This window comes from Aquarana catesbeiana, linkage group LG04 (assembly GCF_042186555.1).
Source record: "Aquarana catesbeiana isolate 2022-GZ linkage group LG04, ASM4218655v1, whole genome shotgun sequence".
NCBI classification, from domain to species: domain Eukaryota; kingdom Metazoa; phylum Chordata; class Amphibia; order Anura; family Ranidae; genus Aquarana; species Aquarana catesbeiana.
In genome coordinates, this window is record NC_133327.1 from 542,497,734 (window position 1) to 542,514,202 (window position 16,469).

General features: G+C 41.6%; 1 protein-coding gene across 1 annotated transcript in view; it reads right to left on the reverse strand.

The window, feature by feature from the left end:
* TULP4 (TUB like protein 4) overlaps positions 1 to 9,159 on the reverse strand; it is a 276,431-nt gene extending 267,272 nt beyond the window's left edge. Inside the window, exon 1 of the mRNA XM_073627891.1 lies at positions 9,008 to 9,159. The gene's annotated coding sequence lies outside the window, so the exon portion shown is untranslated. The remainder of the gene's footprint in view (positions 1 to 9,007) is intronic.
* Between the last annotated feature and the right edge of the window lie 7,310 nt (positions 9,160 to 16,469).

The following is a 16,469-nucleotide window of genomic DNA, read 5'->3' on the forward strand; positions in this document are numbered from 1 at the left end:
TTCTAATTTTCTGAGATTGTGGATTTGGGGTTTTCATGAGCTGTAAGCCATAATCATCACAATTATGACAAATCACGGCTTGAACGATCTTGCTTTGCATGTAATGAGTCTATCTCATATATTAGTTTCACCTTTTAAGTTGCATTAGTGAAATAAATGAACTTTTGCACGATATTCTAATTTTTCGAGTATCACCTGTATATGGATCTGTTTTCGCACTACTCTTTTAAATATTACCTTCTGTATTGAGATCTTGTGCTGCATGTAATTTTTGAAAAGTTCAATAAATATTTTATAAAAAAAAAATAACTGTATTCCTGGCCAAATTTTCATGTATTCTGCACATGTATTTGCACGTACACGAGAAAAATAAATTCTACTTCCCCAATGCAATTCTAACCTCTTCAAATGAACATCTTACTTGTGTAAAATACTGACAGGCAATAGAGATTTCTGTTTTTCTTTACTCATTTTTATGCTGTGCATGTTTACACGCCTGTGTGTACCAGCACACTGAAAACAATGTGTTGCATTTAGATAAAAAAAAAAAAAATTAAAAAACCGCCTGTATGCCTAAAAATGCTAAGTTTCTGGGCAGTAGTGTACAAGAGGTCTAATAATTATCCAGGGGCTTCAATAATTTGAGTCACGGACCCAGAACAAGTTTGCAAAGCATGACTGATGAAATGGCAACAAACTTCAATACCCTATATTTTCCATAGGCGACACTTTAAAAACCCTCTATTGGTCATCAGTTTAGCGTTACGAAGGAAGTCTGGTGCTAGAATTAGTGCTCTCATTCTGGCTTGCGCGGCGATATGTAACATAATCCACGTTTTTAGGTGTAGGCAGCACAACTTCTGTGTTTACATGTGTGGGTATAAGTGGGGGGGACCTCAATTTTTGGGGGGGCATTTTATGTGTTTGGGTGTAACTAATTTTTTTAAATCATTTTTTTTGCTACTTACCTTTTTTACATTGCATGATGATTTTTTATTTGGTGACAGGTTCTCTTTAATGAGACATCCAAGGTCTAAAAGACCCTGGATGTCTCCCCTGTGCTCCACTGAATGTAATGTAATGCAATGCACATCGTACTGCATTACATTCTTTCGTGGCCTTGATGGCCGGGGAAACTGTCATTGGGGACCCGGAATTAATGTCATACACGTCACTTCGAGGTTAGCAACAAGTGAAAGAGAGGGGACGTGTGTCTGCTCTCCTACCTCCCCTCTACCCAGCGGGGACAGAGAACACAATGGCTCCGTGGGAGGGATTCCCCCATCAACACATTCAGTGTTGATGGGGGAATCTAGCGATTTTCATGGGTTTCAGGAAAGAAAAATCGCTCCATCTATGGTTGGCTTTAGAATTTTCAGATGGAGCAAATTAGGGAAATTTGATTTATTGTACCAGCACATAAAGAAAAAAAAAAAAAAAAAAAAAAAAAAGACATTCCACCCAGCTGCCTCTGTCTCTCCTCAAGATGATTGCTGCCCACCCTGCAGCCCTTTGGTACTTCGTGTTCTGTCCCTGGACCCCAGCCACTAGTAGTCAGTGTTTTTCATGCCTATTTGCTCACTTGGGGACATTGAAAGAAAAATAATAAAGGAAATCTATGGTCACGGCATACACTTTCATTTTATATCATCAGCATTGTAACAGCAATACAAAAAGTAGTTGTATTTGACAATCCAATATAAGCTTACATGAATGGACAAATCCCCCTGAAGTATAGTTATCGGACAGCCGCCACAAACAGCTGTCAGAATACCTGAACAGTGGGTGCATTAAACTGGATGCTGTTCAGTCAAGTATATAAGGCTAGAAATAGCTGACAGCATCATCTACAAAGCAAATTTTGTCCAGTTCCTGATGACAATTGTACAGTGCATGGCCAGCTAAGTGTGGCCCTTTGAAAATGTGAAGGGCCGCACTTAAAGTGACACTAAAACACACTGTTTACTTTATATTCTCCCTTCTATTTCTGTATATGGATAATGGCACTGTAGTAAATTTCATTAAAAAAAAAACAAAAAAAAAACATCTGAGTACCTTTTTTCCTAATCGATATACAGCTGTCACATGACCCAGCTAGAAGAACAGAAATATAGCCCTGGGACTTTGAGTGAGGTGGGAGAGATTTGGCACACGTTCACAAAAAAATGCAATAAATCAATTTATTGATTACATAATGCTGCATAAACAAATGCTATTTCCCAGCCTGTCTGTAAGGAAACATAAGCAGGAGGAGCTTCTAGTCCTCTGCTGCTGGTCACATGTCCAAAGTAAAAAAAAAAAAACAGCCTTTGGAATACAGAGTAAAAATAAATTAATATTAATCAATAAACTGTTTTAAATTGTCATACAAATATATATTTAAGATCACATCTTTATTATTTGGCAATAACATTGTGTGGGCGGATTTCTGCCAGTCCCAGACTGTGTCACGCCCCTCCAGCCTGTGTCTTAGAATGAGAGGGAGGTAAAGCCTCCATTAATCTACATGTAATATCTCACCTTCATTGTGTTTAGCTGGTTAGTGGGCATGGAGGAGCAGGGAGGGAGTGGGCTGTCATTTAACACCATGTATATGCCCACACGCGTGACTCTATAGTCACATGGGCTGCTCAGATGTGATAGGGAGGAAATGCACAGCACAGAAACTTATTGAAAACTGAGCATGTGCAGAGTTGCCAAAACAGATGGAAAATCCCTAGCTGAATTGAGGAAATGGACAGAAATTGTAGATAGAGAGCAGCAGGATCAACCAGGTTTTTTTTTTGCAGAATACAAAAAACAAATCTCAAAGTGACTGAGTATGAACAGCATATAATACAGCATTTATTGATAGTTTTTATGATGTGGGTTTAGTGACACTTTAAGGGTACTTTATGTCACCCAAGTTGACCACCACTTCCCTAGATAAGACCATCTGAATGTGAAACTAGGACAGAAATGTGATTACCCAATTAAATATAGCAAAGAAAAAAAAATATGTATCGTGCACACCACTACCGATGGGGCACAAAATCAGCCAGTGAAAATAATGCGTAGTTAGCTAAACCATATTTAAAGACCGGTCACTTTCACAGAGGCTCCGTATAAAATTATCTGCCGGTAGTTTAATACTTTAGGTGACATTTGTTTTCAGATATAGTGCCAAGTACAGCTTCATTTGAAAGACGAGAAAGCCAGTGATTTTTACTCTCTCTGCATGTTACTACATACAAAGAAGCAGCATTGCGAACAGAAAAGTAAGCAGGAAAAAAAAAAAAAAAAACACAATTGTGGCACAGCAGACAGACCCATTGAGCAAACACAACTGACAGCATTGACTGTTAAAAGCACTTCTATGCTTCCATTACGAAAGAGAGATTTCAGTTACAAAATATTTCAATTCACAGCAAACCATGCACTCATATCTTAGATTACGGGAGAGGACAATTACAGCTTAGCACATGCCATCTTCTATTGTTATAGGTAACCTAAGGAAAAAAAAAAAAACACAACAATCGGGAGTGGTCATACCAGAAATCTTCGTTTCTGAAAGCGCTCTTTTCAATCTGCGCAAGCCACAAGTTTTCTTTTAAAGACAATAGATTTAACAATCCGGTAAAGCTTGTGTGAATTGTTATTTGTTCAAAAGAAATTCACTTCTTCAGGGTAGCAATTCCACAAACAGCAGCAAAGGCAACAAATGTATTTAGGATATTGTGAAAGAAAAAAAAAAACAAATACAAATGGCAATTATATGTATAAGAAAAAGATATAAAAGCTATTGTGACAAAATGTGCCACTCAATTTAAACATGATGGAAAAAACAAAACAAAAAATACAAAAAAAAAAAACAAAAAAAAAACCTCAATTTTGCTTTGTAGTAAAACAGAAAAAAAAAAATACTACCGACATACTGCCCTAAAATACTGACAGCAATATTCACACAGGATGGCAAAACATCTTGATTTTTAATACATAATATCACCTATCTGGGTTATTGCTTTTGGTGAACAGTAGACAGTCATACAGTGCAATTTCCAGCCGAATGCTAATATACCATGGAAGCCTGGGCTGAAATCTAAACATACCGTAACACCAATCCCTAGCAAGCCTTCGGCTCAGAGGATTTCATGTATGAGCTAGGAGGCTCAATTCACACAGATAACACACCGTGATAAGGATCTTTATTTTATTTTTTTAAAAAGGGGAGTTTTCAGGTTAGATTTGAAACATACAGTCACATAGCTAAAAAATAAAGACTCTTATCCTTGCATCAAGGCATTGTGAATTGGGCCTATGTTCATACAGGACGTCAGGTATGGTTATGTTGATATAACATCTATATCAAGGTTTATAAATATAAGTAGGTTGCATGATGTCATTACAAGGCGTGACAGCTGATGATATGGATTCCATATATGTTGACATGTTAAAGCGATTGTAAAGGTTTTTTCTTTTTAAATAACATATATGCTATACTTACCTGCTGTGTGCAAGGGTTTTGTACAGAGCGGCCCTGATCCTCCTTTTCTAGGGTCCCCTGGCGGCGCTCCTGGCTCTTCGAGGTTCCCCCACGGATAGCCGCATTCCATGGGGCACTCGTGCGGGCGCGCTCCCGAGTCCCGCTACTGCGTCTATTGACACAGACAGCAGGACTCGGCCCTGACCCCCGGCTTCCGTGTCACTGGATTTGATTGACAGCAGCAGGGAGCCAATGGCTGCGCTGCTATCAATTTATCAAATGAGGACCCGAGATAGTGGCTGGAGCTGCTGTGCTCGTCCCTGTCACTGAAATGATCAGGTTCAGGTAAGACAAAAGGGGGGCTCTGGGGGACAGCTGCAGCACGGGTTTTCCACCTTGCATAGAATACTTTAAGGTGAAAAACCTTGAGGGTTTACAACTCCTTTAAGTATATGGATTTTTAGAAATAGTAGTAGATCTGCTTGAGACATGGCAGGGGTGGCAACTATGATGATAGAGATTCCATGTATGTTGACATGACATGTGTATTAATAATAACTACTGCATTTGTAGGCTTGTATTATGCCATGGCAAAGGTGACAACTATGATTATGTGGATCTGGCTTATATCAAAGTTTTTATATATTAGTAGGTTTGCATGGTACAGTGGTAAGGATGACAGCTGATGAAATGGATTCCATTGATCATGACATGACATGTATTTTGATGTTTAGAAATATTAGTAGGTTTGTATGGTGCCAAGGCAGGACTGAGAGCACACATGGGTTTCATGTATGAGGTCATGACATTTACATTGATGTATATAAATAGTAGTAGGTATGCATGGTGCTATGGCAGGGGTGACAGCAATGAATAAGTAGGTTTCATGTATGATGATATGTATATTGACGGTTGTAAATATTAGTAGGTTTTCATGATGATATGGACTTTGTGTAGATCAATATTCCATGTATGATGACATGACATGTACTAAGATGTTTTTAAAAATTAGTAGGTTTGCAGGATGACATGACAAGGGGTGCCAGCTATGAAGCTATGGATTTCATGTTAACAATAATGATTTTGAAAATCAGTAGGTTTGCATGGTACAATGGCAAGGGTGACAGCTGATTATATGGATTTCATTTATTTTGATATGACGTTTAATAATGATTATAAACTATTAGTAGTTTGCATGGTGCCCTGGCAATGGGTGACAGCTATGACATGGATTTCATGTATATAAATGTTTACAAATCTTATTAGGGCTTGCATGGTGGCATGGCTAGGGGTGGCAGCTGATGACATGTATTATGACACGTATATCAGCGTTTATAAATATAAGCAGGTCTGCATGCTGCCATGGCAAGGCGCTATAGCTATAAATGATATGGATTTCATGTATATTGAGGTTTATAAATATTAGAAGCTTTCAATGGTGGCATGGCAAGGGGTGTCAGCTAATGATATGGATTTCATGTATTTTGCTATGATGTGTATTCATTATAATAAAACATTAGCAGTTACATGGTGCCATAGCAATAGGTATAGCCTATGACACACGTTTCATGTATATTAACATTTACAAATCTTTGCATGGTAGCTTGGCAAGGAGTGACAGCCGATATGGATTTCATGTATGATGTCATAACACGTATTGTATATAAGTGTTTACAAATAATAGAAGGTTTGCATGGTGCCATGGCAAGGGGCAAAAGCTATGACGATGTGAATTTCATGTATATTGAGGTTTTTGTTAAGTAGAAGTCGTTTTGAATGGTGCCATGGCAATGGGTGACGGCTGATGATCTGGGTTTCATGTATGATGACATGTATATCGGTGTTTAGAATTATTAGCTGGTTGAATGGTACCATGGCAAGGGGTGACAGCTATGAGAATATACGTTTCATATATGTTGATATTTATAAATAGCAGTGCCAGCTATGACAACATGGATTTCATGTATGATGACTTGATATGTATATCCATGTTTATACATTTTATGAGGTTTGCATGGTGCCATGGCAGGGGTGACAGTGAAGAGGATATGGGTTTCATGTATGATGTCATGACATTTAGATTGATTTTTATGACTAGTAGCAGCATTGAATGGTGCCATGGCAGGGGTGACAGTTGATATGGATTTCATGTATGACGACATGTATATTGATGTTTATAAATATTAGATTTGTATGGTAAAGAGTGACAGCTATGTAGAAATGGGTTTCATGTATGATGTCATGACATTTATATTGAGATTTATGATTAGTAGTAGCATTACATGGTGCCATGGCAGAGTTGACAGCTGATTATATGGATTTTATGTATGATAACGTACACTGAGGTTTATAAATATTGGTAGGATTGTTGGTGGCACGGCAAAAGGTGACAGCTATGACCACATGGGTTTCAAGTATGATGTCACGACATGTATATTGATTTTTATGACTAGTAGCATTACATGGTGCTACAGCAGGGGTTGCAGTGGTGACAATATGGGTTCTACGTATGATGACATGTTTATAAATAGTAGCACCTTTGCATAGTGTCATGGCGGGGGTGACAGTTGACGATATGGATTTCATGTATGATGACATGTATATTGTTGTTTATAAATATTAGAAGATTTGTATGATGCCATGGCAAAGGGTGACAGCTATGAAGAAATAGGTTTCATGTATGATGTCATGAGATTTATATTGAGGTTAATGAATAATACTAGCATTACATGGTGCCATGGCAGGGGTGACAGGTGACATGTACATTGATGTTAGTAAATATTAGTAGATGTGTATGGTGTCATGACAGGGGTGACAGTTGATTATATGGATTTCATGTATAGTGACACATAAATAAATAGTAGTATGTATGCATGGTGTCATGGTGGGGTGACAGTTGATTTTGTGTGTCATCATACATGAAATCCATATAATCAACTGTCACCCCTGCCATGACACCATGCATACATACTACTATTTATGTGTCATCATACATGAAATCCATATATATAGTAGTATGTATGCATGGTGTCATGGCAGGGGTGACAATTGATGATTTCATGTATGATGACATGTATATAAATAGTAGTAGGTATGCGTGCTGCCGTGACAGCGATGAAGAAGTGGGTTACATGTATGATGTCATGACATTTATAAATAATAGTAGCATGACATGGTGCCATGTCAGGAGTGACATTTTATTATATGGATTTCATGCATGATGACATGTATATTGATGTTTATAAATATTAGTAAATTTGTATGACAGCGATGAAGAAGAGGGTTTCATGTATGATGTCATGACATTTATATGGATGTTTATGAATAATAGTAGCATGACATGGTGTCACGGCAGGAGTGACAGTTGATATGGATTTCATGCATAATGACATGTATATTGATGTTTATAAACATTAGTAGATGTGTATGGTGTCATGTCAGGGGTTACAGTTTATATGCATTTCATGTATGATGACATGCATATAAATAGTAGTAGGTATGCGTGGTGCCATGGCGGGGGTGACAGGTGATGAAGAAGTGGGTTTCATGTATGATGTCATGACGTTTATGATGAATAGTAGGATTACATGGTAACATGTCAGGGGTTACAGTTGTTGATATGGATTTCATGTAGGACGACATGTATATAAATAATAGTATGTATGCATGGTGCCATGGCAGGGGTGACAGTTGATGAAGAAGTGGGTTACATGTATGATGTCATGACATTGTGCCATGTCAGGAGTGACAGTTGATGATATGGGTTTCATGTATATTAATGTTTATAAATATTAGTAAATTTGTATGATACCATGGCAGGGGTGACAGCGATGGAAGAAATAGGTTTCATGTATGATGTCATGACATTTATATTGATATTTATGAATAATAGCAGCATTACATGGTGTCATGGCAGGAGTGACAGTTGATATGGATCTCATGCATAATGACATGTATATTGATGTTTATAAATATTAGTAGATGTGTCATGTCAGGGGTGACAGTTGATGATATGGATTTCATGTATATAAATAGTAGTAGGTATGCATGGTGCCATGGCAGGGGTGACAGGTGATGAAGAAGTGGGTTTCATGTATGATGTCATGACATTTATGAATGGTGGTAGGTTTGCATGGTGCCATGGCAGGGGTGTATAACCTGCTGCACACCAATGATCACACACGATTGAAAATCAGAGGGCAGCAATCTAAGAAATGAAAGCCTCCGTCGATGGGTAAGGTGGATGGGTAGATGGTGATGATGGTGGTGATGGTTGCTCTCCGCCTACACATACAATACATGGTGCCCGCACTGCTCCGCCACCAACAACTTCCCCTACCCAGCCTAGCAGCAGCCCTGCAATCTGCACCAATCCGCGCACCCACCAATGCATGGCTAGACAGCCGCCTGCATGCAATCACACAGATCCCAGCCTGCAGCAATGAGCGCTATACATGGCGGCTCCCCCCTCTCCGAATCCTGTGCTCCGTGCTGGGCTCCCACACCTAGGACAACACACATAATCCTCCATGTCCCGCACCTCACCTCAGTGCAGAAGCAGCCCTCCTCTGTCTGTCTCTGCTCTTCAATGCAGGGCCTATCTCTCCAATGTCCCCCCCTCCTCCATCTCTCTGGACACGTGATCCCTGTCACATGACTCGGCTTCCCAAGCCTGCCCCTTGCTCCAGGCTGTCTGTCACTTCCCCCCCTGCCTCCTCCTTCTCATCCTCTCTCTGCCAGCCTTTGGAGTGTGTGACTGGAATGGTTGAGCCCAGAATACTGGCAGCAAGGCCTGCACATAGGCATGCTATAGTGTGCTGCTGCTGTGGGAGCTTTCATTTTTCCTCACAGTCAGAAAGAAACGTCACATTCATGTAAACATCCCCTTTCCCATAGGTACCACCTATTTATATCAAGAGCCAGATGTTAGAAACCTCCATCATACCTGATTACCTCAGTGCTTACATGCAGACCAGTGTTAGGGGGCGAGTAATACCGAACATTTCTTCTCATAAAATCACAATCTGTGCCAATTCATCATCAATAAATCTGGCCTTTGTACAATGGTGCTTCATAAATCTGTCTTACCCCTTTTCTATTCGATGAAGAAGATTCCAATATTCTGCTTCCACAGGACCAGTCAGGAATAAGGTTCGTGTAGACTGGCATTGTCTAATGCTGCTTTTTGCGTTCAAAAAACGCATGAAAGATGCAGCAGAGGTTTTGCCTGCATTGCCTCTAGTAGAACGCACCCCTCAATTGGTCCTGCTGAATCTGACCAAACCCAAAGCAGGTCTAATGTAGCATCAGAATGAACAGCCATACAAATGGGCACCGCACCACAAAGTGAAAGGCCTCATTCACTTGGCGTGTGGGAATACCCCAATAAATGACAAATCCAGCTGTCAGCGTAAAAAAAAAAAAAAAAAAAACAAGCATGTTGGTGTGTAGATCATTCATGGTTATGTGAAAGCATTTAGACATGTTTGATACTGTAATCACTCCCCCAGGTCATAAATGATCCCCAAATTAATAAAAATGAATATACTATGTAAATAAATTATGCAAATATAACACCTTAGGGCCATTTTCCTGCTTTCTGATCCTGTGAGAGGTGTGCTAACTGGCTGTCTGCTGATTTCGGAATATCTCATGGATTGTACAAGCAAATTGATTGCTGTGGCTTTCCTCTTCTTTGTTGAAGAGTAAAGAGATGAGCTCAGGTATGTTCAGATACTAGTTCAAAACCACATTAGTTATCCCGCCAAGAAGCTGTCACTGCACACCACCAATCATTAGTGGCCAAGGCATTACCCTCCCTGAAGTCTCATGTATACACAAGGCTGATTGGTGATCTGCAGTGGCAGCTTCCTGGCAGGATCCTAGCATCCGAACATACCTGATGCCATTCCTGGAAAAGTTGAATTTTGAGAGAGTTGGAGGAGTAAAGAACCAGGCATCAGTACTGGACACATCCCCTGATGTCTCACAACTAGATACAATTCAAAGCATACATAGTCAGCACACATGGATCTTCAAAATAGCATCCAAAAATGTATTATGGCTATCATATCACAACAGGAAATTGTGACATTTCTGGGCCACGCAGGACCCCTTCATCAAGCCATCATATGCTTAAAGATCCTGAGCCTGCGACCCAACCAGGGTTGCCCTTTAACCTCTGCTGTTTTCCCTCTTGGTGCTGCTGATCCCTCAACCAACACTGCTGGCTATACGAGGTGTGTCTAAAAAGTTTGGTGAATGGTATCAAAAAACAAAACAGAAGATACAAACAAATTACCTTTATTGGCCTTCAAAATAATCACCATTCTTCATAACACACTTTTGGCAACGTTCATAAAGCTAGAAACTGTCAGCAAAGGCCTTTTTAGGAATCAATCACAGAACCACTGTCACACATTCTTCGATTGCTGCCATGTCCATAAAACATGCGCCTTTCATGATGCTCTTCAGGCAGAGAATTTTTGGTTCGCAGGGAAGACGGTGAACGCCATTCCATTGATTGCTGTTTGGATTCCAGATCAATTTGGTAGCACCAGGTCTCATCCCCTGTGATGATGGTTCGCAGAAAGGATGGATCCTGGTCACACATGGTAATTAAATCTCCAGAGGTTTCCATCCGTTTTGCTATCTGTTCGTCTGTCAGCTTGTGCGCACCATCACTGACGATGGTGCGCACCAAGTCCTTGCTAATGCCCAATTCCTCCACCATCAATCGTAGTCAGTCACCGATCTCATGCCAGCATTTGTCACGCTTGATCATGTCTTGGGTTCTGCTTGTTGACGGCTGACGTGAATGTGGCTCATCCTCAGTTGTTTCCTTGCCATCGCAAAAACGTTTGAACCAGTCGTAAACACATTTTCTGCTCACGGCTTCACTTGCACCAAAATTTAATGTGTCTCCATCGCCGTTTTCCCCAATTTGTAGCAGAACTTGATGCGCACTCGTTACTCCATTGCACTGTGACCCTACCTCTCACACTGACTATGTTCGGCAGCAGGCTTACCCTGACGGTCACGTGTACTCCCCACTAGGTGGTGCTGCTCGACGTGTCTCTGGATAGCCATGTGCATGCGCGTGCACCTTGCCCATTTTGCCATTGAGATATCGGACCATTCACCAAACTTTTTAGACACACCTCGTATCTTCTGCTGGATCTTCCAGGCTGGCATCTCCATTCGAAGGTTCTGCAATCAACATCTTTTGGCACTCGTGTTCCTCGTGTCCCTTGGGAATGTATGTTTCACTTCAAATTTGTGTTTGAATCAGAGATACAAAAGAGGCCACCCTCATCATTTCAGTCTCATATCAGGCATGTGACAGGAATGTGGAAGAAACTGTGAGGGTCTAGCTAAGACTAAACTAACTAGCTTTAGACAGGAAAGGAAGACAGAGGCAGGTACCAAATCACATACTATAAGTAAACAAGTATTAGTGATCTGAAACCACCACTAGATGTCAGCATACTATAGAACAGTGGTTCTCAACCTTTCTAGTGTTGTGACCCCTTGATAAAATTTCACAAGTTGCGAGGACCCCTAACAGTAAAATTTTTTTCATAGCATGGGTTGTCAGCACCCAAGGCATGACAAGTAATTTGCGCCCCTAATCCATGGACATTTAGCGCTCCCTGAGTCCCTTCCACTGGTACAGTATTAAACCCCTTATGGTACATTTTAGGATGTACCACTCTTTGTTCTCCTTTCGTTCCCTTTTATCTCTCTCTATCCTAATTTCTTGGGTTTTTTTCCCATCCCTCTCTCTATCTGTCTTTCTTGTTCTTTCTCTTATTCTTTCTCTCCCTTTTTATTTGTTCTTCCCCCTCTTTTCCTCTCCTTTCCATGTATTCTCTATTTTCATTCCTTCTCTTACTCCTTGGTGGGGGGTGTAGGGAGAATGGGATGAGTGGCAATGCTGGGGGGGAGTTCTGATCAGCCAACTTGGGTGCTCTTGATCAAGGTCATCTGCTGATCTTAGAACTGTAGTGGGGACTTTTAATGGCAAATACAATCACAGGTAGTGTTACTCACTGCGTCTCAGGCTTCACTGTGTCTCTGACATTGTGGTGTCTCGTAGCAGTGACACCTATGCCAAAATCAGGAGATAGGGTTTCCACCAGCCCCTCTCACTTCACATTCCTCACCAGTCAGCTGACCTCTAGTCTCTGCCCCCCAGCCATGCCGTGAACTGAATGGGCCGCTGTGAAGAAGCTGAGTGGGCGGCTCCAGGAACAGCCCAGCGGGGTGGCCACAGGCTCCAGGGATAGCCCTGCTGGGCGGCCACAGGCTCCAGGGGCAGCCCTGCTGGGGGACCGCAAAAGGGCTGGGAAAGAAGTGCGGGCTTCAGGAACAGCCCAGGAATTGGTGACCCCTGGCAAATCATCATTTGACCCCCAGTTTGAGAACCACTGCTATAGAACAATAGTAAACAGATGCAGTTCAATACTACACAGAAAAATACAAATAAGTGGGACATAACATATGTATCTGTATATGTGTGAATATTGCTGTAACATGGGTATTCATTGGAATTCTTTTTGCACGGATCTCTTTTTTTTTATATATATATATATATATATATATATATATATATATATATATATATATATCTTATTAATAGCATAGTACAAGTGTGCAATACACAAAACAACCAAAGACAACAACAAAAAGTAAAATAAGAACAAGTGGCTGTAAAGGGAACATAACTCTTGGTGCCAGGCCAAACAGTTACCAATATAACAAGATGTGTGTACAAAGGGATGGCTCACACTTGAGAAAATGAACATCAGTGCTTGCTGACTATGCTCTTGGTAGAAGGATGTCCCTAGATAAAATACTATGCCTCAATTTTGAGCAATAAACATTAAGCATAGAGGCTGTGGAGGGGTCAGCCAGCCATTTTGACCACACTTGTTCATATTTCCTCGGGCAACCCCTATTAGCAAAGGGTATCTTTGTACAGGGGTAAATTCACTTTGACCAAATGTTTCCAAAGAGTAAGGGAGGGAGGATTGGCTTTCTTCCATTACATAGTAATGATTTTACGAGCATAGAAAAGGAAGAGACTGATCATGGTCCTTTCTGTAACAGTGGGGGACAGATCCTCCACAAACTCCAGTAAACAGAGACTCATAGAGGGCACAAGAGTGGTCTTTGCAATGTTATTAACAATGGAGATCAAAATATGTGAAAAATCACCAGGAGAATGGTTACATCGTCAGTACTCGTGTGAGGCAGAAGAGTCAATTCTATATGGGGTAAAGTAGGCTCTATGAACAGTTTTAAGTTGAATGAGTCTATCTCTTAAGGAGACCAAATGTCTGAAAAGAAGGTTCCAAATGTCCAACCAGTCCTCATCATCTAGGCATACTTCCCAACTGTCCCAGATTCGCCGGGTCTGTCCCCAGACTTGATGCAAGTCCTGGCGTTCCGGCGAATGAAGGCTTTGTCCTGGAGTGGAGTCAAGTGCTGGAACAAGTTCCAGCACTTGGCTCCAGTGGCTTGCCCACGAGTACACACTAGCGTGGGCACCAGTGACTCCCACCCTGCGGCTTGTGCAGGGTGTCTGGTGTCCCGCACGCTGCAAGCATAGCTGTGTAAATGTGACAGGCAGTCGGTGGTGATAGATGCCGGTTGCTTCACACATACATAGCCCACAGTGGCTTATGGCTGAACCTGCCTCCTCCTTGGCTGTGATGCTTTCCTGCACACATACAGGAGGGGAGTCGGAGAGGAGTCATGGCAGGGGCGGACATGTTACCCCCCCAGACAGCAGGTTGGCTATTCAGCTGGGGTAAGGCATACTAAGACTGCAAGCTGCAATCAATATGCTAATCTGGTGAGAGCTACAGTTCCATCTACCTGTGAACCATCCAGCTTTGCCCTATAGTCTCTGCCTCTATAATGAGATGAGCCTGCTGGTTTACAGACCTACATGCATTTTCTTTTTGCCAAATGCATTTTTAACACTTCGGCTAAGCTTAATTTGCTTTTCTACAGCCTGTTTGATAATGCATTGACAGCAAGGTTAGATTAACTTTATGTTTAACACTGGAGTTTCTGGATTAGAACTGGCTGCACTCTGTGCATGGGTGCTATACAGTGGCGTCTCCAGCTTTCAAATTTAGGGGGGGCACATGGGGGGACAGGGACAAAAGTAGGGGGGCAACTATAAAATGCATATATATATATATATATATATATATATATATATATATATATATCCTGGTGCCCTTTACTATGACCCCACAACGGGCCCTTTCACATGTTCTGCAGTAAGCTCCCTTCCTACTGTATTGGGGTCCCCCAGGGTGGCAGAAAACAAGAGATATATGTCACCAGCATATCAAGAAAATATAAGGATCCAAAGCAGTGGGAGAACTATCAGGGTTGCAAAGGTTGTCTTGCCTCCGGGCCCTGGTGTTCTGCCACTGTGGGGTTCCCCAGCCTCCTCTTGCTGTCCTGCCCCTGCTATTGACAGTGCTGGTCTGGCATCTCTTGGAATTTACAGGCTGGTTCTCCTGTCCTAAGGACAGGAGAAATCAGTCTGTTTTTTCAGTAACTGAAAGTCCTGGTGGAGTCCTTCCTGCAACTCGCTCTTCTCCCTGCCAATGAGGATGCAGGTGAAGGAGCAGATCAGGCGGCCGTGGTTGTGTGAACGCTCGCATTATGCAGTGTCAGCGAGCAGGGGAGGGGGGAGGAATCACCCGCAGAAGCTGACTGGGGACTCTCTCCTAGGTTTTGGTTATTGCCATATGGCCTCCAAAGATTGTATGTGTTTCAAGGGACCAGTGGATACCCTTGCTTGGTCACTTTCCCATCTGTATGACTGAACCATAGCCCCTAGGTAGGAATGTTTTCTGTTTTTAAAATGTATTTATAATATGTGAAAGTGACCTCAGGTTTAAGGTTGGTTACCACAGCCTATATTGTTATGATATCATTGTTTAATTAGTCCTACTGATCAATTTGAGAATTTCTATATAATGCTATAGACACATTTGATAAGCGTCAGTATAAGGGAAACAAGACTGAAAAAGGGACAAGGCAACAGGGTACTAGATACAGGGCAGAATCAAGGGTAAATGGCAACAGAATCTGGCAAGCAACACAGCAAACAGAGAACAAAGCAGGAGTAGCCAAAACACCGAGGCAAGAAGCCATAGCAGAAGTGGAATTGAGGTACCCTCCCAGCAAGTGTGAAGAAGTCCTTAGGATCGAGTTCGTCTGCTGTTGGCACTGTTGTGCTCTGGGCCAGTTGCTGCAGTTCCAGTGTCCACCAGCAGGTATCTCCCAGTAGTTAGCAGATTCAAGCAATCAGCTCCACCTGGCTGCACCTGCTGGGAGGGTACCTAAATTCCACTTCTGCTATGGCTTCTTGCCTCAGTGTTTTGGCTACTCCTGCCTTGTTCTCTGTTTGCTGTGTTGCTTGCCAGATTCTGTTGCCATTTACCCTTGATCTTGCCCTGTATCCAGTACCCTGTTGCCTTGTCCCTTTTTCAATCTTGTTTCCCTTATTCCAATCCGCTCCCCCAGTTTTCTCCCTGCCTTGTGTATTTCTTGTGTATATATATATATTTGTATATTTAGTTAGTTGTTAGGTTTCTGCATTTTGGTTGTTCAGTTTTGATTTTCATGCTTTCTTATGTTTATTGCTGTTGGTGTGTGGTTATTATTCACTGTAAATAAATCTCACTTTAACCGCTTGCCGACCAGCCGCCGTCGTTATATCATTATATATCCAAAAGAAAGCTCTATTTGTGAGAAAAAAAGGATGTCAATTTTGTTCGGGTACAGCGTGGCATGTCCGCGCAATTGTCAGTTAAAGGGACGCAGTGCCGTATCGCAAAAAATGTCCTGGTCATTAATAAGGGGGCAAATCCATCCATGGCTGAAGTGGTTAAAGATATACATACATAGCCTGGCCTCAGTTTGTGTGTGTAGCCTCATACAGTATATCTGGTGTCCCAGCTGCTGATTCCTAATT